At 34.6% G+C, this 17,214-nt stretch overlaps 1 protein-coding gene across 14 annotated transcripts in view; it reads right to left on the bottom strand.

Annotated features, from left to right (window-relative positions):
• dati (zinc finger protein datilografo) overlaps positions 1-17,214 on the bottom strand; it is a 1,074,481-nt gene that overhangs the window by 537,720 nt on the left and 519,547 nt on the right. For all 14 annotated transcript variants that reach the window (XM_081740078.1, XM_081740077.1, XM_081740092.1 and 11 more), the window contains one exon: positions 15,362-15,461. The gene's annotated coding sequence lies outside the window, so the exon portion shown is untranslated. The remainder of the gene's footprint in view (positions 1-15,361; positions 15,462-17,214) is intronic.

Below are 17,214 nucleotides of genomic sequence, written 5' to 3'. Positions count from 1 at the left end.
GGGGTATCCTAAGAGGAGTAAAGGGTTTAAAATTTATGCCTTAAAGAGAATATTTTATAGGGTTTTCATTATTACACTTTCATTGATATGTGTATCCTAAGGGGGAGAGGAGGCTTAAATGTTTTCCACAAACCTATACTCCCCGTGTGAAGAAGGTATTTACTTAAGTTTTGAATAAAAAAATACAACGAACGTTACTTTGAGGTACAATAAAGTAAATGTTGAGAAAATTGATTGGCTATATTCAAAATACAGTGTGCACTTATAGCGAAGACTTATAAAAATAGAACAAAGAAGGACGATGTTTTCAGAAAGAGAATAATATTGTATTTTATTTAATTGTTTTGATTGACTATATTTTGAATAAAGCAAATCTGAAACTTAGAATATTTTCGTATTTGGTCACCTGTGCAATATTAGAAGGTTTAACTGGCATAAAACCTACACACAAAACACAGGTAGACCCGTACTGAATTTGGCAATGACAACTCTCTCCATGCCAGCCAGAAGTCACATGGTACCACAACAGAAGCGAGCACCCTATTGGGTAAGGTCAGGAATTTTCACAACAGAAGGCCGGGTGAGAATAGTGAAGCGGAAAATGGTTTTAGGGTGGGACTAGGACAATGCTGGTTGCGAAACTCCACCCCTCCTTTATCCCACAACCACCCACTGGTAGTCAGTCTCTCCTCCTCCATTGATCCTACCCACAAAGCATACTTCACGACAAAGTTATGGCAGATATCCAAGTGTGACAACATTCGAAATGGAAGGAAACATTAGCCTTGAATTAATTGTGGAATTAAATCCTTATAAAGAAAACACATTAATCAGATTGTGCAAAGTCAAAGACAGTAAATTTCTTTGTTTTTGGCAACGTATATGCTACATAGCGTTAGAATTGGTAGATCAAACCCATTGCTAACAAGGGGCCGCGGTGGCACAGTGGTAGAGCGTTCACCTCCGGTACATGGGGTCTTTGGTTGGATTCCAGCTCGTTCCAAGTGAGCTTTGTGGTGAACAAACACCGCATGTATGGTTTTTCTAGGGACTCTCCCACTTTTTTTTTTATTTCACCATTCCATCCATTTGTCATCACCGCCACCTTTAGCCTAGCCGGCATAACCATGGGGCGTAAAATTGAAAGATTTCATTTTTTCAGATGCTAACATTATTTTCATTATTCAAGTTGATTTGAGTTGATTTTAGTTTAACGTCTCTGTCAGCAGCGAGGCTATGTGAGACGTGGACCTACTGATTAACGTGGAATTCGAACCACATGAGCTCCAGCCGGGAATCGAACCCGGGTCTCCCATGCCAAAGGCGCGTACGGTAACCGCTTAGCCACGAGTGAACTCTTCATTATTCGAGTAGAATATTGTAATAAGAATCAAAACTTGGAGCATTGTAGTAAAAAAAAAAAACGCTTTGCGTCTGACAGCCGCAGATATATACTCTGATCAAAATTAGAAACGAATTGACAGTTCAAAACCACGTGGAAATTTTGTTGAGAAGGAATATCATACTACGTTACAGGGCTATTGAATCACTGAGAGAGAAGCCAGTCATAAACATCGTGGTGGTAGCTACAAGAGAAGGGTTTCTGTAGAAAGGAACAACATTACAATGTTGCTGTTTTGTAACACATATTCGGAAGTGGTTGTCGACCGAAATGGAGGAAGCACAGATGACACCTCAAAGGAATACTCAAGATATGGCAGCATGGCAACATATGTTTTTTCAAATGTCAACTTGTTTCCTATTTTGATCAACCTATAATACAGCTTGATGGTTGGCTGAATTACAGTTTAGCGAGTCTTTGAGCATCGAAGCTATGAGACGTGAACCTACAGCTTAATACAGAATCTTTCCCATTAGGTTCTACCGGAAGTTAGAGGTCAAAATGGGCACAGGCCGAGCCCGCGGGTTTAGGCCCGATTCGGCCCATGGGCCGGTCTTGGATCTACAAAGCATAAATCACTTTGGGCTCGGGCCGTAAAGTTTGAAATATAGTACTACTATACTTCTAGGGCCTTTTCGGGCCTAACTTTGTAAATAGACTGCTCAACGACATTTATCGGACCGTTCTTTCTGGAACCCGGGTTCAATTTCCGACGGGAGCTTATATGCTTCAGATTCCAAGTTAATGAGTAGGTCCCTCTGCTCTCATATAGCCTCGCTGCTGAACGGAACGTTAAACTCGAAATCTTCGAAATCAACGTTCTTTCTGGATAACTGTTAAAACACATCTGAATTTGTAAAGATTAAGAAAACTGTTATAAATTTGATAGTGATCTTGCATGGTATTTTTATGCTTATACTATGCGTATAATAGAGACATATACTACGCGTATATTTGTGGTAAATTTCATAGGAAAACCATATTTTCTATGAATACGAAAATTAGAATGACTAAAACAAAATGTTGCTAAACGGAAAAAAAAAAAATTGTAATTTGAGCGGATTACCATTGTGTAATTGAGAGTAAAGCTAACTGTGTAGTGGAGAGAAAAACTAAAATTAACAGTAATAAACATGCTTAGCTTATCCATAAATGCAATTTCAAGGATCGAGACTACAGATTCCATTCTTTTTCTTCACAGCAACCGACAATGACTGCTTTGAGGACTACCTGAGTGAGTTCAGTACACATCCATTTGGATAAGACTTCGCACACATTGACATTTTGTTTTAAATATTTGGAGTATTCATGATTCCATTTCAAATGCTAAACGTTCCACAACTATGCATCGAGGTCAAGAAAGACAATTTATGTAACTGTTCATTTTCTTTAGAGAATTCATATAGTTAGTAAATGTAAATGATAACCTTTAATGCATCATTCTTTCTGAATCATGTAAGCTTTTAAACTGCAAAATTAAACCTCTAATTGTTATAAATAAAAATCGTCACTATTTTGCAAAAAGGGTATACCTGACAAAATATACATTTTTCAGGAGAAGCCAAAATAGACTGACTTCTGTATACATTGTTCATTTCCAAACTATGTATGGGCCATAATCATAACAACTGTAAACTTACATAGATGTTACTGTATGATGAGTTACACAAATTCCAGGAAAAATAGGAACTTTTGCCACGTATACCTGCGGCTAGATTTGTTTTTCTAAATTGTCTATGTAGTTACCTCCTTTTTGAGTAACACCTTTGTTTAGGTCAAATGCACGGTTGTCTGATATAATAATGCACAGAATCTACTGAACTGCAATTGTTATTGACAAAATTACCCATTTTTTTTTTTAAAAAGAGGAGCTTTTGCCCCAGATACTTTGCGGTTACATTTTTAATATTTTTTAAATGCAGTTATTACGTTTTTTAGTTTAACACGTTTTTTTTAGGCCAAATGCATGGTTATCTGGTACTGAACTGCAATTGTAATTGACAACCTGCATTTACCAACAGGGATGCTCTTTACATAGTAACTATAAAAATACAAAAGTGAGCGAAATAAAAAAAATGTAAACGTAAAAAGATAACGTAGTACTATCGTGGACAAAAGAGTATTACCACCTGTATTTTCATTATCCTTCAACGTTAAGCAACCAACCAAATATTTCTGGTTGCTGAGACATCATTAGATGATGATAATGAGGAAAAAAGTTAAGCAGAAAAGGGATATGTGGAAGTCATCCCCTTTCTTGCAGGTTACAACGTTATAATGATAATATACAATAAGAATACATCTACCTTTTTGCAGATCCACAGTCTACCATTTTTTCAGTGATATACCTAGCTATCTCTGGATTGGTTGGATTGTAGTTATAATGGTCTTGTATGATGATGAGGTCTTTTATTACAAGTTCAAAAATGCGGTTATCTCAATTTCGCCAAAAATGTCAGTTACACTGTTTTTGCACAATACAGACGAAATATATGCTAATTTTCAATTAGGGATGCGCACGAGACAAGATTTGTGGCTGTCTCGTCTCGAAAATGTGCTGTAAAAGTAATGTCTCGACTCGAAAAAATGTATTCTTCTCTATTGGAAGAGCTGTGTCTCGACTCGAATTTTGTCAGGAAAATTATGTCTCGACTCGTCTCGTGCGTATCCCTATTTTCCATTAATTATTAAGTTTAGGATTCTGGCTTATTTTGAGTTTATTTGATTATCACCGAGCTTGGGCCGAGCTTGGATTTAAAGGCTAAAACATATTTCGGACTCAGGTCGGGCCTCACATTAAAAATTCGCGGGCTGGGTCGGGCCCGAACTAAGAACTACGGCCCATGCAGACCTCTACCGGAAATGGAAGGGTCACGAGGAAGATCTAGATAGATCCTGTATAGCTTGTTACGAAGTATATCACGACACAAGACGAACCTTGTTAGAACAGTGAATCTTACATATCCTCACTCCATTAAGTGGAAAAAAATAGTAGTAATATGGAAATGGAAAATAATGGCATAAATGAACTCTGTAAGAATATTTAGCGATCTCATTTTTCCTGTCAACTGAGGACCATCTCTTTCTTTCTACTTAATTGGTATTGCAGTTAATTGGTATGGTGCTTGTACTTAGTTAGAATTGAAAGAAGTAGACATTGAAGTGTAATCATCCGAGCGTTTTCTGTAGTTGAGTGGGTTATTTCTTTTTCTTTTGTCCATTTAACTAAAATATCAATCGCAAGGGTACTGTATATTATTCGCGATCGGTGAAACTTATCTGGTCTTAACCATATTTATTTTGACAAGCCTAGGACACACACGAAATAGTATGATATAAAGTGTTTTGGTTCCCTACTTATAGGCCATCAAATTTTGGTTTGGATTTACAATAAATAATTGCTATAATAAATAAAGGATGATTTTCTCACAACATGCAAATTTACTAGTTCTGTAACCATCTAAACGTGACCACCTTCTCCTGAACAAATTTGAAGAATCAATGGATTTATTATCTTTGATTTGATTTCTAAATTTACATTTAGTGGCTAGTTTTTTTTTTTTTTTGGTAGTTTTCGCATATATTTAAATGGGATTATAAATAACTCACAGACTTACTGCTTTAAACTATTTAGGGAATTCTACAATAAGTTGTTTTCTTAGATGATCAAGAACAATTTTCTTAGCTTTTCAACCACATTACTCACCTATCACTCTAATTTGCTGTGCGAGAGGCGTGAGCTCGATTTTCGGTGGGAACTTAGTGGATCGCATTCCATTCTGAGCTCTAGATGTACGTTTTACACAGTTTTAGTGTTCAACAGTGGCGCTTGCAGGGTTTCAAATTGGGGTGTTGATTTTAGTCAGCGGTCTTCACTGACGCTGTAAGTTTTTCAGCATATCGTTATTAAACATTGTTGTTGAGTTTGGTTTAGCATCCCTTTCAGCAGCGAGGCTATATGAGACGTGGACCTACTGATTAACGTGGAATCCGAACCACATGAGCTCCCGCCGGGATTATTAAATATTGACCAAATAATGTACATCTCAGATACATTGATTAAAAGACTAAATTTTATCTTAATTCAGTGACTATAATCTCATGTTCAAACGACAAAGGTACTTGTCCGAAAACACTGATCAGCATTTCTCACATGTCTCTTCCTCATTGGAAGTTGAAGCACCCGATTGGATTCGGATTTGAGTCTAGCGTCTCGTTCAGCAGCAAGGCTATATGGAACGTAGATCTACAGCTTAACAAGGGTTTCAAACCATATACGTTCCGGCCGGGAATAGAACCAAGGTCTTCCAAAAGTACGTACGCTATCCACATAGCCCGAGGAAGATTGCTGAAGCACAATAAACCTACAGTGATTAACTCCAAAGCAAATAAGAAAATTCAATGTGCCAATAGTTCATCATAGATGAAAAGATGGCTCAGTGGTTAATTTGATCTTCAGTCCTGCGAACTTGGAGGACAACGTCCGTGTTCGTGGGCTTTCTCGTGATTTTGCTGTTTCCTCCCATAGGCCTATTCTCATTCCGTTGATTTTTCATAATTATTCATTTTCATTTATCACCCGTCTCATTCAACCTAAAGAGTATATGTACGGGTCATATTTCTTATTCTGATCTGTAATATGTTCCAATTTTGTATTTTTATAATATAACTAATAATATTTTGTTTTTAAAATATACCGTTATATCGAAATAGGCATTTTTTCTTTCCTTTCTCTTTTTCTTTTTTTCTAAAAGCAGAGGTAGCCTTAATCGTTGCGGATCCTAGGGCGAGCAACCCACAAAGTGACCTTGATACAATATCAAAAATCGACGACGGAATATCGCTGTTCAGAATATTGACAAGAGAATATAAAATTCTTCTCGATTTCATCGGTCTGTTTACAAATCCAAAATTACAGACAGTTAAAGCTTAACACAAGCGATATCCTACGTATAAGCGAGAATAATGGACACAACTTCTCTTAAAATTCTTGTGCAGTAAAATTTACTAAAATGTTGTCCATTTTATTTACTTGAAAACATTCTATTATAGACCGAACGGGACTTATAACACTAATCGTTTCGCTCTATATCACTTACAATATTTGAGGTAGTAACATTCCAGGATAATTTTGCAAGCTTAACTGTTTAGTGAAATCTTCATTGATTGTTGATACCGTTGATGGAAGAGAATGTGCTGACTATGACGAAGACAGAGTAACAGTGTTGGATCCTATCTCATTTACTAAGATCTTTCTGTACCGACAAGTTCGCAGTCGATACCAACTTCAATTCGATTTTTGTTTCATATTTGGATAAATATCTTACGAAGATGCTGTGCTAGTTCCTTCCTTCTCTTTCGTTTCCTACGTTCTGTACTGCTTCATTCATATTTTATATCATGTAGCGGTGACATGAAAACATTTTTTAAAGTCATTTGCAGAAAAGCTACATTATAAATTGAATGGGATTTGCTAATACATCGAACATTCACATGGAGGGAACAATGGAAATATTTTATTTCATGATGCATATATATATATATTGGTGTCTTACAGTTGGATAGAACTGACTTGACCATTCTAGGATTTTGTAAATTTCAGAATTTTATTAAAGGGCGCATTATTTGTTTCTGCGAGTCTCTGCGCGGTTGCCCTTTCTCTAATGTAAATGCCGCAATTGTTTGAAATTATACGAATGCGTCCTTATAGTGAAGGAAGGGACAATATGAAATACTTCGGAAGCCTTTGATTTCGAATTAGTGCTCGTACATTTGTGTTATGGACTTTTATGCATTTTTTGCAATGTACTTTGACACATACCAAATAGAGCAAAAAATATATAAGATAACGTTTAGATTTTGCAACGTAATCCTTTAATACATAGAATTTGTTGTATTCTTAAACTTTTTGTGTTTTTGAAGTTCTGCTTTTTGAGCAGCATGTTTGCAAGTTTCCCCAAATATATGGTGCATACTGCTCAAAAATAACGAACTTTAAAATTTTGAACAATTTCTTAATTTAAAAAAGAAAGGCAGGAAGAAAGTAAAGAAAAAGAAAAATGTAAAATTTCGATAGTTTTTATTGTATTCAGTACTTTTAAAATGCGAGAATATGTTGCAAAACTAAACGAACAAACCTAGTTGCTTAGATACACTGCTGGCTTTTCCTTGAGTTTCTTGGCTTGATTTATTTCGGATTTTTTTTTTAAATCCTATTGACAATGTGTCTTATCTGTTAAAAAAATCAGAATTACTGTCAGAGACAGAGAGAAAACGATAATTTGATACTGCATCAATCATGAAATATTAATCAACTCACATAAACAACACAGAATACTTATAGAATAAACAAATAAATAGGTAACTACCTAGCCCAATGTTCCTCACAAATTTGCCGCATCAAAATTCATTTTTTGAAAATTCACGTCTCTTGGAAACATTTCAGTACAATAGTTTAGTGTAAAAATTGAATAACAATAAAAATGAAACAACATTTAAAATATGAAAGTAATTTTTAAGTATAGATTTTTCTTTTCCTGTGCCTAATGACAAGACAGATTTAAAGTTTTGAAACTCACTTCATAAGGATTACAAGCTTACAGGTAGATAGCTTTCAACGTCCTGATATAGCCTATTGAGAGGAGTAAGAAATCAAAGCTGTAATTTTTAAAAACCGTTATCTGAAGCCAGTGCCTACACATAATTTCACTACGGAAGAAGTTCAAGCTTAGAAGTTCTTATCCTTTCAGAATTTTTGTATACATATCTTAATATGGTAAATATGTATTTTTCCAAAATATCTAATTGAAGAATGGGAGAACTAAACCAAGGAACCTTCCCTCTTCGTACACCACTGACTGAAGCACCCGTTTTGTGTTTGTTAACGGGAATGATTAATTGACGAAATTGAGTTCCGAAACAACTTCTTTCCTTAGAATATCCATTAAATCATCATCATCATCACAAGTACACTGCCAATAATGACAGGTCACTTGCCGAGTTGCCGAAACTGAGAAGTTTCCATGTTCCATGGTCTTCTGCTAACCTCTCCGTTTTCACGTACAATTTTTCTATTTTGATATCGTTCATTAATTATAATCTCCTTCGCCCCCTCACTCTCTTTCCTGCCACCATACCCTCTAGTACGTCCCTCAAGATACAGTTCTTTCTTAGCCAATGTTCCAACCAGTTTCTCTTCCTCTTCTTAATAAATCTAAAAGTGTTCTTTCCTCCACCACCATTTCTAAGATCTCTCATTTGTTTCCTCCTTCACCTAGCAAATTCTCTCCATTCTTCTCTACACCCTCATCTTGAAAGCTTCCAGTCGTTTTACATCATTTTTGCATAATGTCCATATTTCTGACCTATACAGTGCAATAAAATACAGTACATGAAGCATTTTATGAGTCTTTTCTCAACTCTTTCTTCCCACAAAATAGTATTCTCTTCCTCTTAGAGGCTTCTTTCACCATTCCTACTTTTGCTTTTATTTTACGTTCACGCTTCATATCATCACTAATAATACTACCCAGGTGTCGAAAACTAGTCACCTGTTCTATTTCCTCTCCTTCTACTTCTATATTTGTCACCGACTTATTCATTCCAATCACCATGGCTTTTGTCTTTCTAACATTTATATTTATCCCATATTCTTCACAGACCTTTCTCAAGTTTTGTAACATCTTATTGATTTTCTCTTCAGATTTTACAACAAACGCCATATCATCTGACAATCGTATACACCTAATCATTCTATCTCCTACTGAAATGCCGTCTTCATTCTGTATGCTCTTTTACATTATCTCTCCTACATAGGTATTAAATAATAGGCGGAAGACAGCATCCTTGTCTAACTCCCCTTCCAGTTGCACTCTTCTCTGTCATTTCCCCTCTTACTCTACTTGTTGGTTCATATGTAAGTTTCTTATGAGTCTTCGATCTTTTAATTCCAAACCAACTTCCTTTAGAACTTCTAACAACAATTCCCAAATTTACGCGGTCAAAAGCCTTTTCTAAATCAATAAGTACCACATACAACTCTTTCCCTTTTCTATGAACCTTTCACCGATCACCCTTAATAATCCAATTGCATCTCTTGTGCCCTTACCTCTCGTGAACCCGAACTGTTCCCCCTCAACTTCTTCATTTGTTCTTCCATACAACCTTCTGTTCAGAATTCGAAGCAAAATTTTTGTTGCATGGGATATAAGACTAATAGTTCTATATTCCTCAACTCTCTTTGGGTTCGACTTCTTAGCCATCGGTATCATGATCGTTTTCAGGATGTCTTTTGGCAGCTCTCCTGTTTCATGTACGTATCAAAGACGACATTGGTAATGGTTTGCTGAAATTAGTTCAGTAGTTTTCGGTTTATCATACGCTAACTTAGTGCATACAACATATTTTATTCGTATGTAATAATATAAATACAATCCTTAACAACAGACACGATCTATATGAGTACACTTTTATCAGTCGAATAGGCAAAATTCCGCGTTACAGTAAAATCTAAAGCTACTCGTATATTGGTGGTTGATTACTCTCTGCCGAACTGCTCTATATGGAGTAATCATACGAAGAGTGCCTTGGAAAAAGATAGCAGTTGTTCCGGTTATTAGGTTAGTGTAGGTTATAGTGATATTTATCACAACTTTGGCATTAATTTCAAGGATGGTCAAAGTTATTTCAAGGATTAGGATATTTCGATGTAAAAAGCAAGGGAAACTACCACACTAAATTTCCTAATTTACCAAAGAAAAAAAATGAACAATAGTCTTTCGTTGAGCAAAAGATAGTTCCGACGGTAAAATACCCTCTTATCCTAATATTATGAATACGAAAAGACATGTTTTGAAGCAGCCTATTAAACGAAATAATAATATTGTAAAAAATGGAAGTAGAAAGTGAATTAAGAGTAAAACAATTAGAATAGAAACGTGAACCATACGATTACGTTACAGCTAGGGAAGTAAGAAAATATTAAAGAGCATATTAAATCAAATAATCTATATTTAGTAAGATTCTGTGAAGTTTACTATTGGGTAAAGGGGAAATGGGAAGCAAAAATATGGAATGTTGTAATCAGGTGATGAGATGCAGTCGTAATGATAGTGGAGTAATTCGAAATAAACGCCTGAAAAAGAAGGTACTGAAAGTAGACTATCTCGATGATAGTGATATGATACCTTATAATGAACTGAGAAAAAGATATGGCAGTGAAACAGATGCACACATCAAGAACTGCGCAAAGAACTAGAGTATAAAATGATAAGATTTTATCATTATGATGATGATGCGCGCTTAATCGTAATGAGATATTTTAATACTGTTGTGATGGAGGATGGGAAGCTAGTGTAGTAGAAAATATGGTTCGCGCGAAAGAAATTGAAAAGAAAAGGGACTAGCTAACTTTTGCCGACGTAACTCACTCGTCGCTTGGGGACACTTGATTAACAGTACAACAACAACGACAACAATAACAACAAAGGTATTACATGAAAATCTTCAACAGATGACAAGGGATATAAAATAGATTATTTTGTTTTAACAAAGAAATTGGAAGAGTTTTAAAAAAGAAAACAGTTTCCCATGACCGATATTTTCTCCAATTATAATGTACTAAGTGGAATAAATATCCAACTGAAACATTTAACCAGAAGAAAAGAAGAGAACGAGAAGTTGAATACCGAGAGAAATTAACAATGAAGAAGTAAGAAATCGATTCTCACAATAAGTAGAAGAAAAGTATTCAAACTCGAAAACCATGCGGCAGATACTAATAAGAGGTGAGTGTATATTAAACTTCATCTCATATTGTATGAAACTTCAGAAAGCATAACAAAGTGCAGTGAACAGAAAATGGGAAAATATAAGGTCTGGAAACAGAAAAATACAAAATAAATCAAAACCATGTACAAAAGTTAAATAACGAACTGTGAAAGGAAACACAAAGAGCAAGGAAAGAATTTTTCACAATAAATGGATATATAATAATCAGAAAGAGTAGGAGAACAGGAAAAAATATAATAGACGATGAAATCAATGAAAATTCGAGAAAACAGAGAATCACTATGATTACAATAGGAAGTAAGAATGGGAATATAACACAAGGAACGAAGTTTCAGGCTGACTGAAAGAATATAATGAGGATTTTTATGAAACTAAGAATAAACTGCGAATTCTAATGTTGAAGCGCAAAACACAGCAAGCAAAATTGTTTTCGACACTTAGGGACAAACTTAGAAAGTGATATGCAAGGTAAAGACTAGAAAGACAATTGGAGTAGATAATATTGTAATTGAATACAATAAGAATATGTGAAAGCAGCACATAAAATAATTATTCCTATTCTTTTGATGTTCCTTGAAAATCAAAAGAATACCGCAGCTAAGAAATTAGATCAGAAAAATGTGAAACTACTAGCCAGAACTAGTACTAATTTCATGCTTCGAATTCTGAACAGTATTATGTAGAAAAATGGGCAAGTTGAGGACGGACAGTTTGTGTTTAGGAGATGTAAGGGGATAAAAGATGATAGTGTGATCTAGAAAAGGGTTTTGACTAAGTGAGATGAAATATGTCAATGGAAGTTATAAAAATGGTAGGGTTAAACAAGAGTTATAGAATAGGAGATAAATGGCAGAAAGTGCAATTGGAAGGAGAGTTCACCAGTGGCGAATCTCCTCCTCTTCCAGTTTTTTGAGTGACAAAAATAATTTAAGCTATTATTTATATATTTTTGAAAGTTTATAGTAAACTCATGACATAGTCTGGGTTCTGGCTGGCCTCCTTCAGTATTTACCTTCTAGATCCGCCACTGAGTTCAACATAGGTCTCCTCTCAGTAACAGTAGTAAATATCTATCTCAAAGAGTTAATGATAAAGGGTCTACATAAGGAAGATCGTATTTCGGTACTAAGTAGAAGGACTATGGATATACCGATTGCAGATAATATATGTGACTACTGTGAAATCTCAACAAAAAATTAATATTATGTAGAAAATTTGAGAAAAATCCGCAAAGAATATGAAGTGAAAAAAAAAAGTTAGACAAAAACAATGGTAGTTGAAATGAAACCGTTGATACTAAATATAGACGTGGGAGAAAAGAAAGTAGAACAGATGACTAGTTTTCAGTACTTATGTATATAACTGAAAAATGAGATGAAAAGGTAAACAAGCAGTGTTAAGAAGGTCGAAGTGAACATTTAGAGAGACAAAATGAGTTCGTGTGGGTATCGTTCCAGGAGGCAGAAACAGACTCTAAACAAAGGAATGAAAAAATATTAGAGGTTTCAGCAACATCGATGTGCAGAAGAATGGAGATTAGCGGGATTGGACGGAAAATTAATAATGAAGTGTGTCGAGTATAGTGGGAGACGGAATAATAAAATTGAGTTAATTGAAAGAAAGAAAGAGAGCAACTAACTAAAATATTATCAAAAAAGGAACTGTATCCTAAAGAACGTGATAAAAAAATAAGGTGAAAAGAAAAAGGGTGCGAATTAGATACAAATAATAGATTATATTTCAATGAATTTGTATTCATCAAGGTGAAAAGGTTAGTTCAGAATCGTAGTACATGGAAGCTTCTCAGTTTGTGGTAAGTAACCTATCAGTGATGATGGAATACATATAATGATGTTAAATCTAGCATTGTAAACATTTCTTTTTTAGAAGTTCTTGAGTATTACAGGACTTGCGTCTTAGTTATATAATACGGTGATATGTACTTTTCGAATCTAAAAATCAAGCCTCTTCGAGATTTCTTAATGCTTCGTTCCCTACCGACATACCCAAGTCTTCATTATGAGAAATATTAGGCACGAATAGAAAGAAATGAAACCTTTGAGTTTTACGTCCCACGATTATGCCAGTTAGGCTAATGGAGACGGTGATGATGAGAAATGAATGAAATGGTGGAATGAAGAAAGTGGGAGGAAACGGGAGAACCCGGAGAAAAAACCCACGAAAAAGAAGTTTAAAAATAATGTAAGTAAAAGGCTAATAGTCATGCAAGAAACAAACCTTATCTCTAGGAAGTACTTTCGAAGAACATCGTCTTCATCGTCAGCCTAGGCACATTTCAAAAAGGATTTAAACCATAAAAAGAAATTTAAAAATGTACGAAGTAGAAATCTTCTTGTCACTATAATTAGACATACGTTAATAGTGATTCACTTGTCACTGTTCACTGTTGTTTGCTGTTTGTTTCTTTTTCATTATCTTCCAGACGGCGAAAATGAGTAGCAAAAACATTGCTCCAAATGGCATTTATGTCACCTTTATCTGAATTGAGTGCCGGTTTCTCCTTATGAATGTAATAAGGTTCTTTAATTTTCCGTTCAGTTGCTGTGTTTGCTTTCTCGATCAAACATTAATTGGCAATGCTGTGGTTATTTTCTCTGAGATGTAATGCCAATCCAGGTAACAGTTGTAAGCTACGAGATTTGGACGTGCGAATGTGCTCAGCGATTCTAGTATAAATATTCCTTTTTGTTTGACGTATATATATTTGGTCACATTGACATTTAACCCTATAGACGCCACTACTTTGTTGGGGATCAGTAAAAAATGATTTAAAATTTGTAATATATTTTTCTATAGGTTTAGGAGGAACTTCGGAGACCTTGATGATATATTTATGCAATGCCTTCTTAATCTTTGCCGAAATATGTGGAACCAGAGAGACACCAATCCATTTGTCTTCTTTGGCATTTGGCATGGTGGGTGCCGTCGATCTCCCGTTGTACCTGTTTGTACCACTTCAGTAATAAAGACTTTTGATAGCTATTTTGTTGTCCAATTTTAATTAAATATTGAATTTCTTGGCTGAGGTCACCAGGAAGATCAGAAAGTAGAAGAGCTCTCCTGAAGAAGTTTTTTCAAATATTCAATTTCTGAAGCCATGAATAAGATGACTTAAAATGAATATACTTGGTACTAGCAGAAGGTTTACGATATACTGAAGTAACAAACTTATTGGCTTGTCTTTTGATGGTAATATCAAGGAAGTTGAGAGCTTCATTTCTTCAAGTTCCATCGTGAATTTGATTTAGCTCCATTTTCTTCTCAAGTTCTATCGTGAATTTGATTTACTGATATAATGATAAGGAAGTTTAAAAGTTCGATTTACTCGCGATTTTTTACCATTAATTTCAATATACTTTTCAAAGCAAATAAAGTTTTGTTCGAAATATGCAATATTTCGAATTAATAAGAGTCCGCTATACACTCTAGCATCTCGTGATTTTCTTCTGAAGTTCATTTCTTACTCCCTTGTAAACATTCCCTAATTTGCACATTGGCCATTGGCCGTTGGGAATACTATGTTATGGAGGCATATATTTTGAAAATACTGATAGAAACTTATCTAGAATAGCAGCTGATATTTTAAAATAGTACTTCAAATATTAATAATTTTAAATAGTCTAGATCTCTCTAACTTTATTTCCAAATTTCAATGCTCTTAGTGTACTAGACGCCGTCAGAAATTACAAAAGAAAAATCTCTTCTAGTTCTTTACCAGTGGGTAACGTTCCCATAATAGCGGCTACTTTCCCTCGTTGAATGGCCATGCTAATGCGTTGAATTAGAAAAGATTTAGCTCGAGTGTCTCCTGATTTAATGGATATACGCTTGCCAATTTCGTTAATAAATTTTGCGCCTTCTTGATCCCAGGATCCACTAGATTTTAAATAGTGGTTTCTATTGGAAAAATATGCCAGTAAGAAAGAGTTAAAGTAATGATATGAAGACAATTGGCTTAAGAAAAACAGAGATAGCAAGATTGAGACAGAAGAAACGTTACCCTGTAGATGTCCACAATGGTGATGCAAGTCTACTTTATGTACAGTTTAATGGAAAGTAACAAATTACTATACGTATTTATAAACACAAGAATCAGCCACCTTACTGATTAACTTAGAAAAGAAGCTGTCTTCATAATTTAGCACTTACCTTTATGCAACAGTGTTCTCGAGAAGTTTTGTACAGTTAAATGCTTTGGTTTTATAGAAGGCTGCAGAACATGATAATATAGATTCGCTAGCTGCTTATTCTGCAATTAAAAAAAAAAAAAAAAAGAAATTATAGTTAAATAGTGTACATTACTAGTTATGTTTAGTCATATTTTCGTAAACCATAATTAACTGAATTAATTCAAGTTAGTCAAAGATTTCTGTCAGTTTGGTGGCAACCTTAAACGACCCTCTGGAATGTCTTTAAACGTGACTTTAATTAAATACACATTATGAGCATTCAACAAATATTCTGAAACCGAGAAACCTAGAGTAAAGTTGGAGCTTGGAGGTAAGTTTTTTAAGTGTTTTCTTTCATTAATCGTGTAACTGATCTTAGAATAAAATATAAACTGGGAATAATTCTATTCGAGACAAAGTATAGCAAGTGCAGGAAAAAATCCCACTAACCGAGTCGTTTCTTTCAGGAGTTACGACCTCAAAAGCTACTAGAAAATGATTCTGTGTCGGTTCAATGTTAAGAATACAAGACTATAGAATCAACGCGAACGGATATCATTGATGAGTAACTTTTCAGAAGGTGTTATCCAACAGAAAATGGGAAACCACTTAGTAGTATAGACAAACAAAAGATATTACTGTCACCCTCATAGCAAGAACTTCCCACTCGTGATTTCTATACCAGTTGATTCTATGGATACTATTTCGATCTCTGCCGTTTAAATCAGTATAGATACATACGACAGTTTCACGTTTTCTTAAAAATCCAGTTAGCTTCTAAGCAAGAAGTTTAGAAACTACCATGTGGTAAACTTGGTGTGCATTATAAACATCTACCATATAGCTTTCATTTTACGTATCAAAAATAGCATAGTAGTATTTGGAACATCTGAGCGAATTTTTGTGCCTCTGGGGTCCTTGGTTCAGGGACCATGGTCCAGAGGTTCTTAGACTACGTCTCTAAATTTTGGCAATGAGTACTTGGCTCACCTCTTAAACTTTTGCGAGGGGTGCATAGGATCACTTGGTAAATTTGGGAACTGTTGAAAATTAATATTGGTAAATGTTCCTTAGAACTTGGATAGTCTATATAATATTGTAAATTTGGAATGTCTTGCTTGTTTAGAACTTGGATAGTCTATATAATATTGTAAATTTGGATGGTCTTGCTTGTTTCCTTATATAGGTAAGAATTACCAAAAAATATATCGAAAGTAAGAGTTTATGTTTGACAGGAATTTTGAATATGGACCGAAAACTGAATTAACATGAGACAGGAATTTTATATTTGTGCACAATGTCCACTAAGATGATGCTTTACTCGACATATGATCACAGGTAAAAGTACAGGGTTTCATTTTCTTTCATTGAATATGAGTACCTTGAGACATTCTTCTTGAATTCCAGGGTAAGCACATATTTCCTCATTCTTAAAATTTGAAATAATAATAATAATAATAATAATAATAATAATAATAATAATAATAATAATAATAATAATAATAATAATAATAATAATAAAATAAAAATATTAATTGTTCTCTATTACTAGGATGTATATATACATTTTGTGAATTTGGGTGGTTTGACCTGTCATTTGGTGGGTAAAATTGATCAAAATTCAAATATAGAAGATTTTGACCTAGTTTATCATCTTAACACTTTGAACCCTATGAACAACTCATACTCTAAAATAATTGGTGAATTCTGATTGGTTGATCCATGTTTGTGATTCAGAATGTCACACTTTGAAACTTTAGGATTGTAGTTGAAGGTACTGTAGTTGTAGTTTGACTGGCTGATTACTTTCAAATTTTAATTTTAGAAAATCAA

This window comes from Thermobia domestica, chromosome 15 (genome assembly GCF_964235325.1).
Source record: "Thermobia domestica chromosome 15, izTheDome1.hap1.1, whole genome shotgun sequence".
NCBI classification, from domain to species: Eukaryota; Metazoa; Arthropoda; class Insecta; order Zygentoma; family Lepismatidae; genus Thermobia; species Thermobia domestica.
The sequence above is the reverse complement of the archived record's forward strand: the minus strand, read 5'-3'. Positions and strand labels throughout refer to the sequence as shown.